General features: G+C 44.5%; 3 pseudogenes; 1 reads left to right on the plus strand and 2 right to left on the minus strand.

The window, feature by feature from the left end:
- Window positions 1–1,885: 1,885 nt before the first annotated feature.
- On the minus strand, window positions 1,886–5,898 carry LOC136648429 (protein PTHB1-like; annotated as a pseudogene).
- A 2,879-nt stretch (window positions 5,899–8,777) lies between these two features.
- LOC136650430 (5S ribosomal RNA) lies at window positions 8,778–8,897 on the plus strand (annotated as a pseudogene).
- Window positions 8,898–21,917: 13,020 nt separating this feature from the next.
- On the minus strand, window positions 21,918–22,037 carry LOC136650014 (5S ribosomal RNA; annotated as a pseudogene).
- Between the last annotated feature and the right edge of the window lie 1,184 nt (window positions 22,038–23,221).

A 23,221-nucleotide genomic window follows, 5' to 3' on the forward strand; every position in this document is an offset into this window, starting at 1 on the left:
TGCAGCCTGAGTAGACAGGCAGAGGAGGGGCTCGGAGGCTGCAGTCCTCTCCACACCTTCCTGGGAGGAAGCCCCACTGCCTCTAGTGGGACTGACTTCTGAGGAGACAGGCACAGGATTGGACTCTAAGGCTGCAATCCTATCCACAGTAAGCCCCATTCACTAAAGTGGACTTCTGAGTAGACACGCATAGGATTGGGCTCTTAGGCTGCAATCCTAGGCACTTTCCTGGGAGTAAGTTCCATTGACTAGAACAAGACTTACTTCAGAGTAGACATACCTAGGATTGGGCTCTTAATCCTGGCAGAGATATATATCTGCACCCGTTTTCACATGCTAAGGGCAGATGAAAAGGGATTCTACATGTGTACAACGTGCAGTCCAGCCTTGCCAGAGATCCTCCTCATCCTTCCCCCACAAGCATGCCCTCCGACAGCCAGAGTTTGCAGCTCCTCTCCAGCAATGCACAGCAGCTGCTCAGGGCAGCAGAGCACATACAATTGCATGCCAAGCGCCTTCCCAAAGACACAGAGTATTCTGATACCTGAATTAAACCATATTTAATCGCTTATTTGCAAACATAGCTGTTTCTGTGTGCACCTAAGGACCCCTCTTGTGTAAGAATTCCTTGTTTTTACTCCCATAGTTGCTTAGAGTAATTTTACTACATGGAACTCATGTAAGCCATTTGTCAGAATCCATTCACTGCTTCCTCTCCTCAAAGTAGTGCCACACTACATACTACATGCTACAAGTGCACCTGTACAGTATTTTTCCCCATGTGTAGAAAAAGTAGCTAGGGGGAAGGGGATGTGGAGATTGGCAGCCCAATCCTATGCATGTCTACTCAGAAGTAAGTTCATCTTTAGGGGGGAAGCACATAAAAAATGACTCAAGTCATGAAAATGCATGATTTGGGGTTAACTCGTGAATCGCATTTGTGGAAGACTCTGAAAAAGATTCAAGTCAGAGCCCCCCCTGAATCAGCACACGTCCCCCTGGGTGCTGACACGAGTCTGCCTGTGTCTGGGGGGTGTCTGCTTACTACTTGTGCTGCATGGAAAACCTTGTGGGGTACGCATTCTGATAGTAAGCAGCAGGAAGTTCCACCCAGGAGGCAGGAAAGGGTTAATGCGAGCAGTAGCAGGGAGGCGAGACTGTGCTCTCTTTTCCTGTCTCTGATAGGAAGGAAAGAATGGATTGTCATTGGACAAAGGATGGGCATTCTCATATTTCCATTGGCTGAGGGAGGGCAGGAGGAGTAAGCCTCATTGAATGAGCAGCTACAGGGGGTCTACTTCTGAACAGAGCTACAAGGATGAGGTCGTCCTCACAAGCCTCCCAGCTGCTGCGCATGACCCTCTCGCCACATCTGTCCCTGTTCTCTTGCAGTCCCTCCCACCTCTCTTGCCCTCTTTGCAGAAGGCGGAGATAGCAGGGGAGTGAGTAAAGGGAACTCCGACACACACACACACACACACACACACACACACACACACACACACACTCTCCAGCAGTTTTTTTCCATGGTGGACTTTTTAAGGGAGAGTGCCTTGACTTGAGTCCTTTAAAGTCACTAAAGCAGCCATTTTCAACCACTGTGCCATGGCACACTGGTGTGCCGCAAGTGGTCCACAGGTGTGCCACAGGAATTTGACAAAAGGTCATTTATTAGTAGGGCCAATGGGGGATGTGCCATGTCTACTCTAATTAGGTACAAAGTGGTGGTGCAGGCTGGAGAAATTTGCCATTGTGTGGGGTTGCTGAGAAATACACATGTCATAGATACATAGTCTGGCACAAGCGCAGTCTGGTTATAGTTGGTACAGTTGGCTAAAATTGAATCAGTACTAAAGGAAGTCCAGAGAATGCCAACAGAAGTAGTTTACAGAAATGGTTCAGTGACCACTGCATCAGGTTTTGTCTTCTGTTTAGGAAGGTGCCTGTGTTTGGTAAATGTTGTTGTGGGCTCTTGCAAGGCAGATCTTTCCTCTAGGTCAGACTCTGGAATAGTCGCACAACCACCTAGTAGAGCTGCACTTTGTTGAGCATCAACATCCATACTTAGAGACATATGACCACCTTTGGCCAATCGATCATTGAGCAAGATTATATGTTACTTCAGCTTTTAGTATCCTTGGGGATACTCAACTGATTGGTAAGAGTCAGAGCATGTTCTTTTGAACTCTTAGACAAACATGTTTTCAGCAAGTGAGAGACAGAAGCATCCACATTTTCTTCCCAACCCAGCTCTTGAGTATCCTGTATTAATGGCAAAAATGTGGCTTCCAGAATAGCAACTTGATCAGCATTCAGCTTCTGCCACAGGCTAATCAGGAGAATTTCCAGCTGGGTGGCACTTTTTAACTTTGTGAACGCCTGGAACATATTGGCTTGGTTTTCTACCGCTGCATTTGCTAGAGCTATTATCTGTCTGTAAGTTCCTTCTAACAAGGTGTCCGGATGTTGAAGAGGAACTAGAGTTTTATCTTTAAATTGTGCCAGCAGATGTCGTTCAATAGCTCTAAACTGTATGGTTCTTTCAGATAATAGTTACTCATATTTTGCAGCATTTGAGCACAACTCAAAATGTTGATCAATTATCTCAAAATATTCCTGTAAAGGGACTGGGCCAGAAAAACTACATGTGAAGTCTTCGCCATTTAGCTTTTTGAAGTGTTCTTTAAGAGAAAGAGTGAGCTCTTTCGCAATTAGCCAAATATCCTCTAACAGGTCACTTTGAATTCTGTAAGGCTGTGATGTTTTTGAAACGAGTAACATCACCTTTGACCCAGCTAATAACCGGAATCCTAAAGCATTTTGTTGATCTCCATCACTCTGATCAGCAAAGTCTGGAAAAAGTGTAACAAGGCTGACTGGAGGCTTGTTGGTGTCCATAGTTAATCTCTGGTTTGCGGTTTTTGATGGCTGAGCTAAAATGCATACTAACTACAAGGGTAATTGAAATCTGCACTGGGCAAATTTTGGTATACCTGTTGGTGTGCTATATGAAACTAAAGCATTACCATCCAGATCCGCTGGTGAGCAGTTCCTCTTTAGAAAGGCAGAGAGTGCCATTGTCTTAGATATACCTAATTCGAGGATAAACTTGTCATGAGTCAATGCTAATGAAGATTGTACATGCACTGATAATTTGGTCTTTAGTGCTGTCTCCTGCTTGATCTTTACTGTCACTGAAAGAACCAACTCTGCTCTTACTTTCGTGTCAGCAACTTAAGATACTGAATCGAGATCAGACAAAACTTCCACAAGAGCCAAATCTTCATTTTTTTATTTTTTATTTTATTTTATTTTTTTTCAGGTTTAGGTAAAATGTCTTTGGTTTTTGTGGCTTCTTTGATTATTTTTGGAAGTTTATTCATTTCAGCATCATAGTCTTCATAATTTATATCCCTTGCTTCAACTCTGGGAGCTTGAAATAAAGAAGTATCTGTAGCAAGGTGAGAGCATTGTAGGTGACCATCATCACTCAGTGTGACTATCACACCTTTCAAATCTCTGCTTCTCCCAGCTGTTAATTCGTGTTATTTTCAACATTTATCGTGGAAAGTTCAGGGGCATCCGAAGAAACAATCACATTGGACCTTAATGCGCTTCTGTTGGTTGTAACAGTTGGTTCCAACAGGGGTTGAGGCCCCTCCACAGAGGACAGTCCCTTATTCTTTAAGGTCTGCTTTGACAGATTGTAAGCAGAAGAAGTAGAAGTAGGCAGGTGAATAATAATAATAATAATAATAATAATAATAATAATAATAATAATAATAATAATAATAATAATAATAAAACTTTATTTTTATCCCGCCCTTCTCCCAAAAAGGGACCCAGGGCGGCTAACAACATATAAAACAAATTAAAACATAATTTCACAGATAAAAACATATTAAAAAACACATTAGCAGAACCCATAAAAACAGTAGTCAGAAGAGTCAGAATAAAAGAGCATAAAACAGCAGTTCTTAGAGGAATCGGGCCTGTAAAAAAGCAACTAAAAGATATATAAAAGATGTTAAAAAGGCCAGAACGTCAGAAGGCTTGGTTAAACAACAAGGTCTTCAGGCCTCGCCGAAAGGACTCAAGAGAGGGAGCCATTCTCAAGTCAAGGGGAAGGGAGTTCCACAACGTTGGTGCCACTACTGAGAAGGCCCTATTTCTTGCCACCGCCCCACGTACCTCCTTAGGCGGCGGCACTTGTAAAAAGGCCTTCTCTGATGACCTGAGAGGACGAGCCGAATTGTACGGGAGTAGGCGATCTCTAAGATAACCTGGCCCAGAGCAGTATAGGGCTTTAAAGGTCAAAACCAGCACCTTGAATTGGGCCCGGAAACAAATGGGCAGCCAATGTAGCCCCCGGAGAAGCGGGCTGACAGAGTCAAACCGCCTAGCTCCAGTGACCACACGGGCCGCCGCATTCTGCACTAATTGCAGTTTCCGAACCGTCTTCAGGGGCAGCCCTACATAAAGCGCATTACAATAATCTAACCTCGATGTCACCGTAGCATGGATCACCGTGGCCAGGTCTGCACGATCCAAGTACAGACGCAGCTGGCGCACCAGCCGAAGCTGAGCAAAGGCCCCTCTAGCCACAGCCGCCACCTGGGAATCCAGGAGCAGCTGCGAGTCCAGGTGGACCCCCAAGCTGCGGACCTGCTCCTTCAGAGGGAGTGCAACCCCATTCAGAGCAAGCTGATAATCCAGCACCTGCATCGAGGATTTCCGAACCAGGAGAGCCTCTGTCTTATCCGGATTTAATTTCAGCTTGTTAGCCCCCATCCAGATCCTCACTGCTTCCAGACAGCACTCCAGGCCCTCAACCGCCACCCTGGAGTCTGGAGGAAAGGAGAGATAAAGCTGGGTGTCATCAGCATATTGATGACACCCCACTCCAAACCCCCGGATGACCTCTCCCAGCGGTTTCATGTAGATATTAAATAGCATGGGGGACAGAATTGAGCCCTGCAGCACCCCGCACCTCAATGGCCAGGGTGTCGAACAGGCATCCCCCAGCACCACCATCTGGGACCGACCTTCCAAGTAGGAGCGGAACCACCGCAAAACAGTGCCTCCAACTCCCAACTCGGCCAATCGGCCCAGAAGGATACCATGGTCGATGGTATCGAAAGCCGCCGAGAGGTCCAGCAGGACCAACAGGGACGCACTCCCCCTGTCCAGTCCCCGGCGTAGGTCATCCACCAAGGCGACCAAGGCAGTTTCCGTCCCAAAGCCTAGGTGAACACTAGCAGTAGATGACTGTTTGATATCTTTGAGGGGAAAAACCAAAGATACCAGTCTTGTGATCATAGTATCTTGTTCTTCAGGAGGTAGGAAATCAAATGAAGACAGAAGTTTAGCATCCATCTCATCTTCTGTCATGCCAGGTTGGAAGTTAATCTTATCAAGTTTGTCATTAGAAATTAGGGGGGATGACTTAACCAGAGTGGCAGGAGGGTTTGAGAGTTTTACATTAGTCAGCTCCATTGGCGAGGATGAATCTAATGGTGCAGGTTGATCTAATAGACTCCACAGGGTTCCAGATTTCTCATTTGAGGTCCACCTTGAATCTTCAGTTGACTCTTTATGGCTCTCTTCTTTTCTCTTGAAATTTGGAAGAGCAAGTTTCTGCAATGAGGAATCATAAAAGTGTCGTTGTAGCCTGATCCCAAAGCCAATTAACTCAGGAGCCTGTGCAAAAAGCAACCTTGGATCACTATTCATGTGAAAGTAAAGGAGAAAACGCTCCTGGCTTCTCATGCTGGGCAGTCTTTCCAGCTTCTGGAGATCTATCACTGAAGGCAGCTGATACAGATGCTCTGTGAGGAGCTCTGAGGCCTTTTTAATATTATTTTCCTTCTTAATAAGAGCAGAAGAAGCTTCTTTCATCTGCTGCCAGGTGTTGTCTTATAAGAATAGCACAGAGGAACGGAAAAAACCAGAATGACCTTGATACAGGAAAAACAGTGATAAGAGTTTGCGGCTGGCTACAATCTTTGTCTGAAGACTCTGCGGCACGTGACAGATAATTAATTGTAAGTTATTCCAACTGAAAACAAAGAGATAGAAGTATCATGGGACAGAAGAGGACCTACCTTCAGGAGGGTGGGGAGGGAGAAAAGTTATTTCCATCAAGCAAACAATCCAAGCTTGATTTCTTTATACCAGCAAAGTCGCCATTAAAGAAGCAGAACAGCTTTGACCATCTGGAGGCTGTTCTCACAGAGAGTCTGGGCTCTTTAAGGCAAACTTCCCCCAAGGTTACCCAGGTGGCTAGTTGCTCATCAAGCATTAATAAATTTAGGGAAAATAAGGACATTGATTTTTTAATACACCAGACTTTCCTCATGGCTGAGATACTTCAGGTAATAACTACTCAGCTTGAGTGTATTACAGACTTGCTCCAGGAGAAGGATGAAAACATTGAGCCAGACAACTTGTTGAAACCTTTGGCGTGTGATAGGGAGAAAAGATCTACAAATAGAAGGGTTACTCCCGATGTGCAGCCAGATGGTGACATCTTACAGACAGCTTCTGGTAAAGACTCTGTCACTCTCATTGATGATACAAAGAGCCTAGCCATCAATATCTCCATATTTAGGGGGAAACACATTGATTGGTCCACCAAATGGAGGACTAGACAACATCTTGCATTTCTCCTCAGGAAGGCTCCTTCAGTGATGAAAAAGGTTGAAAATCATTGCACTAAAGGGTGACTCGGAGACTTGGAAAGTATCCCCGTTAGGACTCTTTTTTTGAGTCGCGTTGTGGGTGGTGGTGACTTGGCGAGTCAAGCTCCACTGGGTTTTTCCAACACTGCTTCTATGTATAAACCAAGCTTTAATTTGGAGGGGAGAAAACAAACACACATACACACAGAGATACTATTTGCGAGATCAAATAGCCCATCTGAAGTGACACCCCCCGTGTCATAAAAAGGAAGTCTCTTTGACAACAAGGGCTAAGAATGACTTTCATGACATTATAACTTGTGAACTCAACTGATATGAGGAAGACATGGGAAAAAATGTGCTTATTCTGTGATTCTGAGTACTCTCTAGTTGTGCACGTAAGTAGTTGTATTCAGGTACAAATAACGTGCATAAATACTATTAGTAGGGAGGAGTACTGTAACAGTTGTGTAGCTGAAGTAGGGGTCACAGGGATGCTGTGACCTCATGTGGCACACCACCACTGGGGGCCTGCCCCCTTGCTTGCAGATGATCACTGCCCCTGTGCCCCCTCCAAATGCAATTGGAGCTCTGCTCTGGTCACATCTGGAGGGTGTTCTGAGGCCCAGGGAGGCTGCATGCAGCTTCTATAGGCCTCAGAAGGCTTTCCAAAGGCTTTCCAAATATTGCTTCCAATTTTCCCCAGAAAACCAGAAGTGAAGGCCTTCTGGTGGCCTCAGAACACTCTCCGGACACAACCGGTCACGCTTGGTTGGGTCAGGTAAGGGGGAGGCACAGGTCAGGAAGTGGCCCTGGAAGGTGTGCCCCATGGCAATACTCCTTGCAGCTATGCTACTGTACTATTATAAACTATAATCTTTATACGGGTTTGTGTGTGCGCGCACGATTTTTCCATTGCTTGGCTATGATGAGCATGGTGACATTTAAGAATTTCTGCTGAATCCAATCTTTCTTGTCCTCCTTTGCATTCTTCTTTTCCCATGCCTGCATTTGCTCCCCCCCCCCCACCTACCCACTTCTGAGGATTGGGGGATCCATGAGAATTAGATGGAGATTATTATTAGTATTTATATCAGCAACAGACCCAGGGGGCTACAAGAGAAGGGAGAAATTGCCCTTAAAGGCCTGACATTCCTAATAGTCAATTTGTAGAGGTGGGAGAAAGCAGGCTTTGGGGGGGGGGGTTGGTTGGATTTCTGTGTTTCCCAAAGTTAGAAGCGCAAAAGGGGTGTTTTATGTGTTTTTATTCAAAATTTATATTATAATTATAATCACTTTTAAAGTGTACTAGGTAGGTAATCAGCAGATACAGCAACAGTTGTAAGCCTTGCACCATTCCATAAATAATAAAAACCAAATAAAACTTTTTTTTTTTTTGCAGATTTTGGTGCTTTTCTTTGTTTTTTTACAAAAATGAAAAGTGCAGAAAGCAGTGTTATGTGTTTTTATTTCGTTTTCTCCCACCTCTGCCAATTGGCAACAAGCCTACTCTCCCCTCCCCCTAAGTTGTAACAAAGAACACAATTTTCACTCCCCAAGATCTACTCTCCCAAGATCACGGAACAACATTTCCAAAATCTGATCAACAGCAAGAAGGGACCACAGCAATTAATAAGTAGGCAAAATGAGCATACAGTACCCCAATCACACACACTCCAGTCCAACTAGAGATTGCATATAATCAGGAGTAGGTTTCCACGGTTCCAAGGTTTCCCCACTTGATGGAGAATCACGTGCATATGTGGCAGAGATGCCCTGAGACCTCCTGACACCTGACGTGGCATGCCAAATGTTGTTCCCCCTTACCTGAAGATGTGGCAGTCTCTTCTCCTCCCACTGTTCAGTGTTCTAGCTCAGCAGTCTCCTCCCCTCCACATTCCACCTTCCTCTCTATCTCTTTTCCAATTCAGAGAGTGGGAGAAGGAGGAGAAGCAGTGTAGGCAAGACAGAGATGGGCTGTCTGAAGCAACCTCTTCAACATACTCAGGGACAGGCCAGCCCTGATATATGGGTGCTGTGCATCCAATTCCCTTTCCTGACCCAACGGTCAAGATTGCATGCACATAGCCCTTTGATGATAGCAGCAACTGTTACCCTGCACATGCCCGATCTCATCTGATCTCAGAAGCTAAGCAGGGTCAGGCCTGGTTAGTACTTGGATGGGAGACCGCTTGGGAATACCGGGTGCTGTAGACTTATACCAGTCTTTCGAGACTGAAGGTTGCCAACCAGCCCTTTGATGGAAATCCTACCAACTGGCTCTTTGAGACTGCAAGCAGCCCTCTCTCCTCTGCTTCCCTATCCCCACTTAACCCCCAATTAGCCAGACTGCAGCTTTTGAAAAGGGCTGCCTGAGCACAGTCTCTGCTTGTCCAGCAGAATGGAATTGAACATGTGGCATGTTAAAAGGACCAAATTCTCCATCTCCTGGCTCTGTTCCAAATTCCAGGCATGCGGACTGAGGCAGTGATGGGTGACAAATCTTAAACGCCAATCTAGAAAGCGAAGCTTGGAATAATTGTAAATAATTATATATAATTAGAATCAAACATGAAAACACAGTGATGAAATCATTAGCTCAGATTGAACTCTACAGGCTTCAGTGAGAACTCTATTTGCTGTAGTGAACTGTCCCATGAGGCTTAATTTGGCATAATATTTTCACAGTAGAGAAAACAAAAAGAATGTTTTCTTACTGGGTCTGTCACAATGTCCCAGCAGCCTGCTTGCTCTTATTCATCCCTTTAAGTTCATCCATCTATTAGCAGAGAAGTGCAACATATTAAAATGATAATTGCTACCTAAATTTATGAAGTGGTAGGACCAGATAATTCCAAAGATAATTATTTTTTACAAATAGTTCAGAATTGCCCTGGCGAGTCACCAGGCAGGGACACTTTCCTTATTTGCAAATAAGAGTGATTGACCAACCAAAGCCAAAATCTGGAATTTGTATGCTTACAATTAACACCCAGAGGCACTCTGGGATTGGCCATGACCCATCCAAGGAATAAGAGATGGCCATCAACAATGGGATGCCTGAGACCTGTTACCAGTGCACATGTTATGGACAATACAGCTATCAGAAGGAGGGGAACCTCACAGTAGTGCCTGCAGAGCAAAAAGAAGAGACAATTCAGGAGGTCTGGTCTAGAGGGCAGGAGGTCTGGTCTAGAGGGTAGAGCCTCCATTTGCCTGAAGATTAACATCCACAAGGTCGCCAGTTCGAGGCCACCGGCACCGTGCGAACTTGAAGCAGCTGGCAAGCTGCAGCTGAGCTGTTCCATCTGCTCGGAGCGTGGGAGGATGGAGGCCAGAATGTTAAACCAGATCGGAGTGTAACGCCTTGAATGTAGTGGTTCTTGAAAGAAAGAACCTTCTTTCAATTTGTAAAAATCCCTGCGTGGATTTAATAAGCCTGCCTATGTAAACCGCCTTGAATAAAGTCTTGAATAAAGACCAAGAAAGGCGGTATATAAATACTGTATATTATTATTATTATATTACTTTCCCAGCCAAATACCAGGAAGACTCAGGGTTAAAATACAAAAAGTTTATTAAAAGTTTAACCAAAAAAGGACAAACAAAATGGGCAAGAAAAGTGAGTAAAGAAGAAAAAAGTTGCAATAATAAATGGTGCTAGCAGATGGAGCTGAGGTGCTGTGGGTCCTCAACCATTAAACCAGAATGGTTGCAAGTTAAACCAGAGGCTTTGTATACATGCTGGAACAACTGCAAACAGGCAAACATAACATAAGCCTTTAGCTAGCTAGCTAGCTAGCTAGACTTGGAGTACTAGCCTATGTGTGTCTACTCAGAAATAAGCCTCATTGAGTTGAATGGAAGTTACTTCCATGTAAGTGTGTATAGGATTGTAGCCTTATTCCCTGTCTTAATTATCTGAAGAATGGAGATGTCCAGCCCTTTTCATTTGCTTCCCTCCAAGTAGATCTCTTCTACCTGGAGCTCACTGCTTGAGCTTTGAGTAGCTGGAATGAAGAACAACTCCTTCCTTCCTGTAATGATGGCATCTGTCTACCTAACTGGAGAAGGGAGCCTGGTCAGGTATCTCCCTCCCTTCTCCCAGGAGAACTGCTGGCAGTAACATGCACCAACCAGCAAGTTCATTCCTGACTCTGGTGGGAATTCTGACTCAAACAGAACAGAGAGGCTCTTCTCCCCCTTGTAGCTTTCGCAAAACAAACAAGGGCTGCAAAACGGCTGCGTTCAGCATCTGAATCCACAGAAGCTGCTGCGGAGCCAAAACTACCCAAAATTACCGGAAAATAGAAAATACACAGAAAGAAACCAGGGAATTACAAAACACAGAGATTCGTAACAACAGTCATTTATGGTGCATGGAAAATGAGGAGGGATTTGCTTCTGGAGACCACCATATAATTACAGTTGTCTAGTAATACTATGTGATATTTATATTGTGCTTTGGACTCTCTAGCAATGGTTCTCACCGGGACCCACTTTTTAGAATGATAATCTGTTGTGACCCATTGGAAGTGATGTCATGACAAGTGACATCATCAGGCAGGAAAATTTTTAACAATCCTAGCCACAATTCTACCCACACTTACCCAGGAGTAAGTCCCATTTACTATCATGGTTAAAAGCATATACAGAATAGCTTGTTCAAAGTACAGGTCTGTAACATTTCCCCAAATGCAGTCACATACCATGGTAGCATCAAGTCTATTAAAAATAAAATATTGAAATGAATGGGGACCTGAAATTGGCTCATGACCCACAATTTGAGAAACACTGTTCTAAAGTGCTTCACATACATTTTTGCATGGGCTGTTGACGATCTCTGCAGGATCAACTAGTAAAGTTTTGCTAAAGCATTCCTGCATTCGGGCACGAAGTCCAACAGGTCAGTAAAAATCTAAAATACAATTCTAAAGGCTTGTTTACACAATCCCAAACTAGAAATACTACTCATGGTGGAGCAATGAGTCCCATGGGCATATATTACAGAGATACTCATGTATATCCACCTGAGTGATGTCTTGAAATTTCATGACCTTCAACCCCAAAACTACATGCTTATACATTTGTGCACATACCTGCATCTCACATTAGGTTGCAAGCGCAGTGTGTGGGGAACAAAGACCTTAGTCCTGCCACCTGTAAACTGTGTCCACTTTGTCATTATATGAACTATAACTGTATGAGCAATAAACAACTCTCTTTCTGTTTCAAGTTATCTGACTTTACTATAATATGTTTTTTAAAACTGCCTGTGAGCTGCTCTGGAGGCCTTTGGTCGAAAAGTGGCATAAAAATAAATAATAATTGGTCCTTGAGTTACAAAAACAAACATAAGAACATAAGAACATAAGAACAGCCCCACTGGATCAGGCCATAGGCCCATCTAGTCCAGCTTCCTGTATCTCACAGCGGCCCACCAAATGCCCCAGAGAGCACACCAGATAACAAGAGACCTCATCCTGGTGCCCTCCCTTGCATCTGGCATTCTGACTTAACCCATTCCTAAAATCAGGAGGTTGCGCATACACATCATGGCTTGTACCCCATAATGGATTTTTCCTCCAGAAACTCGTCCAATCCCCTTTTAAAGGCGTCTAGGCTACACGCCAGCACCACATCCTGTGGCAAGGAGTTCCACAGACCAACCACACGCTGAGTAAAGAAATATTTTCTTTTGTCTGTCCTAACCCGCACAACACTCAATTTTAGTGGATGTCCCCTGGTTCTGGTATTATTTGAGAGTGTAAAGAGCATCTCCCTATCCACTCTGTCCATCCCCTGCATAATTTTGTATGTCTCAATCATGTCCCCCCTCAAGCGTCTCTTTTCTAGGCTGAAGAGACCCAAACGCCGTAGCCTTTCCTCATAAGGAAGGTGCCCCAGCCCTGTAATCATCTTAGTCGCTCTCTTTTGCACCTTTTCCATTTCCACTATGTCTTTTTTGAGATGCGGCGACCAGAACTGGACACAATACTCCAGGTGTGGCCTTACCATCGATTTGTACAACGGCATTATAATACTAGCCGTTTTGTTCTCAATACCCTTCCTAATGATCCCAAGCATAGAATTGGCCTTCTTCACTGCTGCCGCACATTGGGTCGACACTTTCATCGACCTGTCCACCACCACCCCAAGATCTCTCTCCTGATCTGTCACAGACAGCTCAGAACCCATCAGCCTATATCTAAAGTTTTGATTTTTTGCCCCAATGTGCATGACTTTACACTTACTGACATTGAAGCGCATCTGCCATTTTGCTGCCCATTCTGCCAGTCTGGAGAGATCCTTCTGGAGCTCCTCACAATCACTTCTGGTCTTTACCACTCGGAAAAGTTTGATGTCGTCTGCAAACTTAGCCACTTCACTGCTCAACCCTGTCTCCAGGTCATTTATGAAGAGGTTGAAAAGCACCGGTCCCAGGACAGATCCTTGGGGCACACCGCTTTTCACCTCTCTCCATTGTGAAAATTGCCCATTGACACCCACTCTCTGCTTCCTGGCCTCCAACCAGTTCTCAATCCACGAGAGGACCTGTCCTCTAATTCCCTGACTGTGGAGTTTTTTCAGTAGCCTTTGGTGAGGGACTGTGTCAAACACATTCTGAAAGTCCAGATATATAATGTCCACGGGTTCTCCCGCATCCACATGCCTGTTGACCTTTTCAAAGAATTCTATAAGGTTTGTGAGGCAAGACTTACCCTTACAGAAGCCATGCTGACTCTCCCTCAGCAAGGCCTGTTCGTCTATGTGTTTTGAGATCCTATCTTTGATGAGGCATTCCACCATCTTACCCGGTATGGATGTTAGGCTGACCGGCCTATAGTTTCCCGGGTCCCCCCTCTTTCCCTTTTTAAAAATAGGCGTGACATTTGCTATCCTCCAATCTTCTGGCACCGTGGCCGTTTTGAGGGACAAGTTGCATACCTTAGTCAAGAGATCTGCAACTTCATTCTTCAATTCCTTAACAACCCTTGGGTGGATGCCATCAGGGCCCGGTGACTTATTGATCTTTAATTTATCAATGAGGTCTGAAACATCTTCTCTTTTAACCTCTATCTGACTTAACTCCTCGGTTAGGAGGGGCCGTTCGGGCAGCGGTATCTGCCCGAGGTCTTCTGCCGTGAAGACAGATGCAAAGAACTCATTTAATTTCTCTGCCATCTCTAAGTCTCCTTTTATCTCCCCTTTCCCTCCCTCACCATCCAGAGGGCCAACCGCTTCTCTGGCGGGTTTCCTGCTTCTAACATATTTGAAGAAGCTTTTATTATTCCCCTTAATGTTGCTGGCCATGCGTTCCTCATAGTCTCGCTTGGCCTCCCATATCACCTTCTTACATTTCTTTTGCCACAGTTTATGTTCCTTTTTATTCTCCTCATTAGGGCAAGACTTCCATTTACGGAAGGAAGCTTCCTTGCCCTTCACAGCCTCTCTAACTTGGCTGGTTAGCCATGCGGGCACCCTCCTGGATTTAGTGGAACCCTTCTTTCTTTGCGGTATACACCTCTGCTGGGCCTCTATTACTGTTGTTTTAAGCAGCCTCCATGCACTCTGGAGAGATTGGACTCTTTTTACCCTCCCTTTCAACCTCCTTCTAACCAGCCTCCTCATTTGAGGGAAGTCCGCCCGTCGGAAGTCAAGGGTTTTTGTTAGAGATTTGCCTGGTATTCTTCCCCCAACGTGCACGTCAAAACGGATCGCAGCATGATCACTGTTCCCCAATGGCTCAGTAACGTTTACATCTCTAACCAGGTCCTGCGTACCGCACAAAATTAAATCCAGAGTCACCTGTCCTCTGGTGGGCTCCGTGACTAGCTGATCTAAGCCACAGTCATTTAGCACGTCAAGAAATCCGGTTTCCTTATCGTGACCAGAACACAAATTGACCCAGTCAATATGAGGATAATAGAAGTCCCCCATGATTACAACCCTGTCCCTCCTTGTCACCTCCCTGATCCATTTCCTCATTTCAAGGTCCCCATCAGATTTCTGGTCTGGAGGACGATAGCACGCCCCCAGTATTACATCGCTGCACAAGCCTGGTAATTTAACCCACAGAGATTCTACGGTGGAGTCGGACCCACCTTCAATCTCTACTTTGCTGGATTCTATCCCTTCCTTAACATAAAGGGCCACCCCACCTCCAACACGCCCCTGCCTGTCCCTCCTGTAGAGTTTATAGCCGGGATTGCGGTATCCCACTGATTCTCCGCATTCCACCAGGTTTCCGTTATGCCCACTATGTCAATATTTTCCCTTGTCACCAGACATTCCAGTTCTCCCACCTTTGCTCGTAGACTTCGGGCATTCGCATAAAAGCATTTATACATGGAATGCCCCAGGATGGGCTGCTTATTCGCTCCTTTGTCCCCGCATCCTCTCATTGTGCCAAACCGTCTATCACATCCCATCACCCTACATTTCCCAATTTCTTCTCCTACCCTGCCTTTGTCTTGTTGTTCTCTAACCTCCCCATCCTCATCCCATAGGGATGAGGAGTCCCGAACCGGATGCCCCTCGGCTCCTGTCGGCCTTCCCCCAGGGTTCAGTTTAAAAGCTGCTTTGCCACCTTTTTAATGTTATGCGCCAGCAGTCTGGTTCCATTCTGGTTCAAATGGAGCCCGTCCCTCTTGTACAGGCCCCACTTGTCCCAAAACGTTCCCCAGTGCCTAACGAATCTAAACCCCTCCTCCCTACACCACCATCTCATCCACGCATTGAGACCCCTGATCTCCGCCTGCCTAGCTAGCCCTGCGCGTGGAACAGGTAGCACTTCAGAGAACGCTACCTTTGAGGTCCTGGCTTTCAGCTTCCTGCCTAAAAGCCTAAATTTGGCCTCCAGGACCTCCCAGCTACACTTGCCCACGTCGTTGGTGCCGACATGCACCACAGCCGCTACCTCTCCCCCAGCACTGTCTACTAGTTCATCTACTTCTGTTGAAGAGCAAAAGGAAATGACCTCTTCAATTGCAGATGTACTCAGAAGTGGTCAATCCATGTGTTTTCCCCCAAACTTGTTTGTGCCGTTTCAATCTTAACAATTACGCATTATTAGTATAGTTGGGTCAGCGAAGCATCCATTATGAATTCCCCGTGGAGACATTTTGGGACTAAGTGAAAGTGCTTGGTTAAGCCAGCTCACCCATGATTTGAGCTGGAAAGTGGGATTTTAAATGCACCATGAAATTTAATCTTCCATTTAAAGAGGCATAAAAGCATTTGTCATGAGAACATCTGGGGAAATCCACCAGTGCACTCATATTTATGTTACTTCTCATTCTGCCAGGCATTTCTGAAAAGCTTCATGGAAAATAAATGATTTTTCTATAGTACTTTGACATTAATCGACATGTGGGGACCATTAAAATGTAAAAGGCTGAACAAGAGAGAAACATGGATATACTGTATTCTTGAAAAACAATTACTCGATACACAGTTACAGAAAACACATGCATGTGCCACAGATTAACTACTACTGTATTTTGGCACCATCAAAAAAAAGGGTGGGGAAGAGTCCTCACATGTAAGAGAAGACCATGAAAAATAGAGCTGAATTCGATTTGACTTACTTTAAAGATATGTCAGCTTTACTTCACAGTCTGGTCCTACAGATCATGCAGTGGCAGCAAGGCACAGAAAAGAGATGCTAAGCTGAGCTCTCAGCACTGGCCTGAGATACCATTTCTCCCTTCTGTGGTACGGTGTCACCCTTGCACTTGAACTCCTGTGGGTTCCCAAACTGTGTGCCATGGCAAACTCACAGGGGCACCTTGGGATGTCCTGGACAGGCATCCTCTTCTTCTTGGCTCCTTCAAGCACCACCATCTTGGATCATGTGATTATTACACAAGACCTTGTATGATCCAAGATGGCAGGTCCCAGGAGAGCAAGGAAGAAGAGGCCATCGTGAAAGACTACGGTAAGTTTGGGAACCACCAATATACACTTTGGACAGCCCTAGCTTGCAAGAACGGATTATATGATTGGTAAGGGAAACCCATATGCATAAGCAACATTTTGTACATGTTGCAGATGTGCATCTGGGTGCACATCATTGTCAATATCATAATAGTTGTCTGTCACCTGGCTGCATCCTGCTTTGCAAATGGGGATCAGCACCTGCATTCAAGGTCACCACTTGTCATCCATGACAAATTGCCTACAGCTACAGAAGGATCACAGCCTGAGAACTCTTGGAGAGTGGGACGTGGCACATCAGCTTCCTATGAATGAAACAGTCTGTAGAATATTGTGAGGAACACAAACAACTGTTTGCAAAGATCATGTGGCTGAAAACCTGTTTTTTATCACAACAGCCTTTTAACACTCAATATAGTATAATGCCCATATAGTAGTCAGAACTGTACTTATGATTTCTTTTCAAGGCTGTGGTATTGTGGGTGTTATACACAGTTAGTTTTACATAAGGAGTTTTACAAAAAGAGCATCTTTAAAATTGCTACTAGTTTTAAACAGTCATCATTTGTGATCATTTTCAGTGTTCCTAAAGAATGTGATGCATCCAAAATCATTGGGCAATTCTATTGACAACTAAACTTATCAACTTCCTTTCCACAACATTCTGAGACTTTGTCTTCCCTTTTTTCAGATTTGTAGCATATGCAGTACTTCCCTTTCTTTTTTCTGGCAAATTCTGGATAACATTCAAGAATAGGGAATTGTCAGGGCATCATTCACTATGTTGTATTTTTGATTTAACAAGTTTCATCAGCAGGAACCAATTTTAATAGGTTCTATTTAATCAGTGGCCTAGGGATACCCTGTATACCCCTGATGCTTATGAACACCTAAGCAAAGGAAGCTGCCTTATACAGAGTGAGACCACTGGTCCATCTCTATCAAAATTGTTGTCCACACTGAGACGCAACAGCTCTTTGGGTTTCAGACATGGGTCTTTTTCAGACCTCACCTGGAGATGCTCTTTTTTGGTTCTAGTTAGTTTCTATAACATAGAATCTCCCCCCCCCCCAAAAAAAAAAATTAAAAAAAAAATTAAAGATGGCAAGACAACCCCAACAATTAGTAGTAGCTTTTGGGTGTAATCCTAACCAACTTCCCAGAACCGAGGTAAGCGCGATGCAACTCTGAGGTAAGGGAACAAACATTGCCCTACCTTGAGGAGGGCTCCGTGACTGCCCCCAACTGCAGGATGCAGCACATGCCCCACTGGCACAGCTATGCTAGCGCTGGAAATTTGGTTACGATTGTGCCCTTTGTTTACTAAATTTTAAGTTATTGTATATCCTTTTCTATTTTCAAAAGTCATCAATATTGAAGCACTGGTGATATATAAATGTTTTTAAATTTAATTGCTTAATTAATCAAGCCCATTCATGAAAGTGATTTATCGCAGAAGAATTCTTTAATTGACAGATGGCCATAACTCTTCCGCTCTCAAGAGGCATCCCTTGGGTTTTCCACTTTAGGTGGCAAAATGATTCAGGTGCACAGGTGATTCCTGTGCATCAGATGCGAAAAACATGGTGAATAAAGATTTGAACTCAAACATCACTTTTGGTGGGTCCCAACAGATTGTCATTCTGGGATGACAGATTGGCATCCCAGTGCTAAAAAGTTGGAGAACCACTGATTTAGAATATTTCTGTCCTCAAACCTCATAGGACAAAGCCCAATTATCCTCCACAGTGGACTTACTATTTGCAACTGCATGGCTGGGAAGTTGGGAAATGACTGTGTTGTTGTCTCCCCGTGCCAATTATGTAATGGCAAAATTGTATTGACTGCCTGAAAACAAGACTCTTCAACAGATGTGCATGATACTCATGATTTAGCAAACGGAAACGAATCACGGCCTGATCCATTTATAATGAGGTAATGTCTCCCAAGCAACTGTCAGCTCTCTACCTTATTTCATTAAAATCCCTGTAAAACTATGAAAGCTCAAAAGAGCAAGTGTATTTTATCGTTTGGAGGCAAGCGGTAAAGAGGGGAGAAGCTGAGGTTACTACACTCCATTCACTCCTTTCTTATAATTTCATTCTTGTGGTTTAATTAGCTTAAGAGAGTTATGCCACAGGAAGATAACCACTCCACTGCCAGATTGAGGGGGTTCTGGTGCAAAGCCCTGCACTGAATTCCCATGATTGTCCCCACTCATCCCCAATGATGCACTGGGCACTACTGCTGCCTCCAGGGCCAAAGATTCAGGGGATGCTCCAGCTGAGAGGGCATTCTGATGGGCATAGACCTTACCCAGTGCCTGTTTTGGCAGCCAGGGCTGGGAGAAAACAGCCCCCTTAAAGAGGTGATAGTTGCACTAATCAGCTGTTTGGTGGGCAGAAGTGGGCAGTAACTTCAGTTCCCTGTTACCCCAGACAGCCAACAGAAGTAATTACCAATTGAAGAAGAGAGCAGCACATATGCAACTTCAGCTGCTGGATCAGGGCCTGGAACTGTGGGCACTGCCTGTTAGAATGTGGGAGTTAGAGAGAGAGAGATTAAGAACAGTAGATAGTTCTTAGTAAAAGTATGCAAACTTCAGAAGGGCACGTGTATATCAGTAAGCAGAGCAAAGATGAAACATGATAAATTAGTATAATAAAAACATAAAAGTGTATTTAAACTCCTGGGATTTTAAACTGAATAATATATGAATCAAGCAGCTGCCTTACAATTTATCAGCCTCTTTTGCTAGGTGCTTAGAATGGCCAAACTTTTCCAAACTATTTTCCTTTTTAATCAATTTAAGGTGAAATTATGTGGTTTTTGTTTGTACTCCCAGAGTGGAAACAGATGTGAAAATCAAAGGGGAATTTAAAAGTTGGTACTCACATCTGCTTCCACTCTCTGGGAGTACCACATAATTTCATCTTAAATTGATTAAAAAGGGGATTAATTCTTCCCCCGATTCTGTAAACTCAACTAAAACATTTGTTCCCTTATCCCATATCAAGCCCCAGCCTATGCAATGGGGTTACTTGGGTCCACGCCAGCTCAATTACTTCCACAGAACTGAGTACCCCTGCGTGGGACTTTTAGGCCTGGGATGGAGGTTAGGATGTGACAGAGGCCTCCTCTGCCGTCCCCATCCTGGGACTGAACCACCTGCCCTCCCCCAGTCTGTAACACCCCTCCCCTCCCCCTCTAGGCACAGCACTTACTTGCCCTGGTGGTTGTTGGGCATGATGTGGCGCCCACAGGACAATACAGGCCTTCCTGCCGGCACTGTTGCGTAGTGTCAAAAAGCATTTTATGGTGCTTTTACAACACCCAGCACCAGCACAGTGGCACAGCACTAGTGCCGCCCAGCAGTAGAATTGGGCTCTTAATTTGTATCATTTCATAGGTGATGTATTTTTTTTCCTTTCCAGTAACAAATACTGAAGATGCATCTTTTTCTCATTGCAGTGCATAGGAGAATCTCAACAAGCCTATTAAGCTGAATTCCTGTTGATTTCACTTAGCTCACTGTTAATTTTGTTACCCCTCACAGTTCAACTTTAACCACCCGCCTTTCTTGGCAACTTATCTGTGTTGCAGCTATTTAAAACAGATGACAAATGCAGTTAGTATGTCCTGGAGGCAACAGGGTTGCACTACACAAGGAGGGTGGCTAACAGGCCATATGATGACCACAGGCTTGAGTCAAATACTTTTATCATTTCATTCATAATCATGAACATTGTTCTTGGGGGCAAATTGTGAACTAACTTCCCTGCCTGGGAGTCTGTCCTTTTATCAGATGAAGCACGCTAGACTTGTCATTTTGGGCAGCTCCTTTCTAGTGGCTAGATTGGGATAAGCTGCAAGTGTTTCAAAAAGGGTGGGACAGGTTTCTAAATAAATAATTATTCCAGTATTTCTTTTACTCACTGTCTACAATCTGTGACTCATTCTAAAAATGTAAGGAAAAAAAACAACCCAAATCCTTAAGAAGTTTTTCCTTCGCACATTTCATCAAAATTGAGACTTTGCATTTTATTCTCCGCATTGCACGCACTAAAACATCTGAGCCAAAAATAATACATTTTCCCAATATAATAGGCTAAAAAATCTTTGTATGTACATATAGAGCGTAACTATGAATCTTTTCCCATCTGCTTTCAGCTACAGTCTTGGTCTCATGACTGAAATGGCCTTGATTGCCCTGGATAGTGATCAATACTGGCAAAAACTAACAGTGCCTGTCTAGGACCTCTGGAGGCCTTTCTGAAGCCCGTGGAGGCTGCGCGCGGCTTCCACAATTCTCAGAAGAGCCTCTGGAGGTGAATGGAGCACAGCCTCTGAGGTTTTGGGGGGGCCTTTCTGAGGCCTGAAAACCAGAAGTGCCCTTCTAGGACTTCTGTAGGTTATTTTGAGGCCCATGGAGGCTGTGCGCGGCCTCCAAGGGCCTCAGAACAGTTCTGGGTGCAACCAGAGGCAGGCTCGTGTGACTTGGTTTCACACGAATTTCGTGTGACTTGGTTTCACGCGAGTTTCTGAATTCATGTGGGTTCCAGGAACGGAAACTTCGTGAATAACAAGGAACCACCTTTAGTTATATTATACTAGAGCAATATGGTGTTCAACTTGTAACCTCATCAAATTTTAGGTGCTTATTTTATTATGTGTATATCCCACCTTTTCTCCAAGGAGTTCATGGTGGTATACATTGTACCTCCCTCACTCACCCATTTTATCCTCACAACCACCCTGTGAGACTGATAAGGCTGACTGATCCAAGGTCACCCAGTGAGCTTCATGGCTGAGTAAGGATCCTTTGAACCTGGATGTTCCCTGGTCCAAGTCTGAACTCTACCAATTGCATCACACCTTGTTTCTTGCTAGAGTGAGCAGGGCACTGGGAGTTTTAACTAAATCTGCATGAATGGAATGTATTTCCATCCATGCAGGATGGGAGGCAATTTCTGCTGATTCTGCCTCACTTGGCAGAACCCCTATGCTGCATTCCATCTCAAGGTCCCCCAACCATCAGCAATGGACTTTTGGATGCCATGGGGGATGTGTTGTTGCAAGAAGGGGCCAAGGAAATTCTAAAGTGAGAATTTTCTTCCATATGTATTATGTTGGGATTCGACCCTAATTTTGCTCCATTATAGGCGAGGGGGGTGAGGGGAGAGCAAACAGGATCTGCAGGGTGAATGGGACAGGAGAAGCCACAGCTGCATGTTTTTTTGTGGCTGAAAGACAGAAAAGAATGGTTGGCAACCTTCAGTCTCGAAAGACTATGGTATAAGCCTACAGCACCCAGTATTCCCAGGCGGTCTCCCATCCAAGTACTAACCAGGCCTGACCCTGCTTAGCTTTTGAAATCAGACGAGATCAGGCATGTGCAGGGTAACAGTTGCTGCAAAGACAGAAAGATCGGCTGTTATATGATATCCCTAATACTAGATATATAAAAAGAGGCTAGAGTTACTGAGTGATAGTTACTCTGCACTTGTTGAGAGGCTTCGTCACTACTATTTTTGTTCTAGAGCGGATCCTTGCCATGCAAAGTTTGTACCATCCTGGACTGGCCACAAACAGAGGACTGGCCGTGAGTCCAATGAAGAAATTAGTGCAGTACTGAAAAAGAAATAAGGGAGAAGAATAGGATTAGGTAAAGCTTGTAGCCTGGGGAAAGGTGGTACAGAAATATTCTAAATCAGTGGTTCTCCAACTTTTTAGCACTGGGATGCCAATCTGTCATCCCAGAATGACAATCTGTCGGGACCCACCAAAAGTGATGTTATTAACCTGAATGTGATATCATAGCCGGAAGTGACATCACCGATTTAGGCTTCAAGATGTGATCAGCCAAAGGTCCAATCACATCACATGCTTGTGCTGTTATTTTGCATAACTCAGAATGCAAACATTCCAGCTTGGAAGTCAAAGCAGAATGCAGACTTGGATCCTTCTCCAAACACACAGCCCTCCCCTCTTTACAGCGTCCCATCTTCCCACCCATTCAGGGCAAAGCACCATGCTTCTCTCCCACCGTGAGCCCATGCTGCCTAGCAGCTCTGTACCCTGTATTTTCAATGGCGGCTGAGCAAGGTGCAACTGAAACTGGCTTGTGACCCACCTATTGGGTCCCAACCCACGGTTTGAGAAACACTGTCTAAATAAATAAGAAGCAAAAGCATCAAGCTCAATTGAGTGTTATAAAAAAACAACAACAGGGAATATGGAAGAGTAAAGGAAAGAGAATAATCATCAGACAGAGGGGAGCTGTAAATCAATCAGAGAAGAAGAAATGATAGCAGATCAAGAAAGAGGCCAGTCGAATGAAGAAAAGAGCGATGAACCAATATTCCAAATAGTTAAGAAAAGATGGTCAGCTTACAGAGGTGCTGAATACAGTGTGCTGTCCAGCAGATGATAGGAGAAAGATGTCACTTCTATAAAAGATAGATGCAGATTAGTTGGAATTCTTACCTTGTGGAAAAAGCCACTGTATCACAACAGACTTGAAGCAAAGCAAAAAAGGGAGGGGAATCTGAAAATTGCATGCTAGCCTGAAGTATCATATGGTTATTTGGTTTCCTTGATAA

This window comes from Tiliqua scincoides, chromosome 4, assembly GCF_035046505.1.
Source record: "Tiliqua scincoides isolate rTilSci1 chromosome 4, rTilSci1.hap2, whole genome shotgun sequence".
In the NCBI taxonomy this organism is placed as follows: Eukaryota; Metazoa; Chordata; class Lepidosauria; order Squamata; family Scincidae; genus Tiliqua; species Tiliqua scincoides.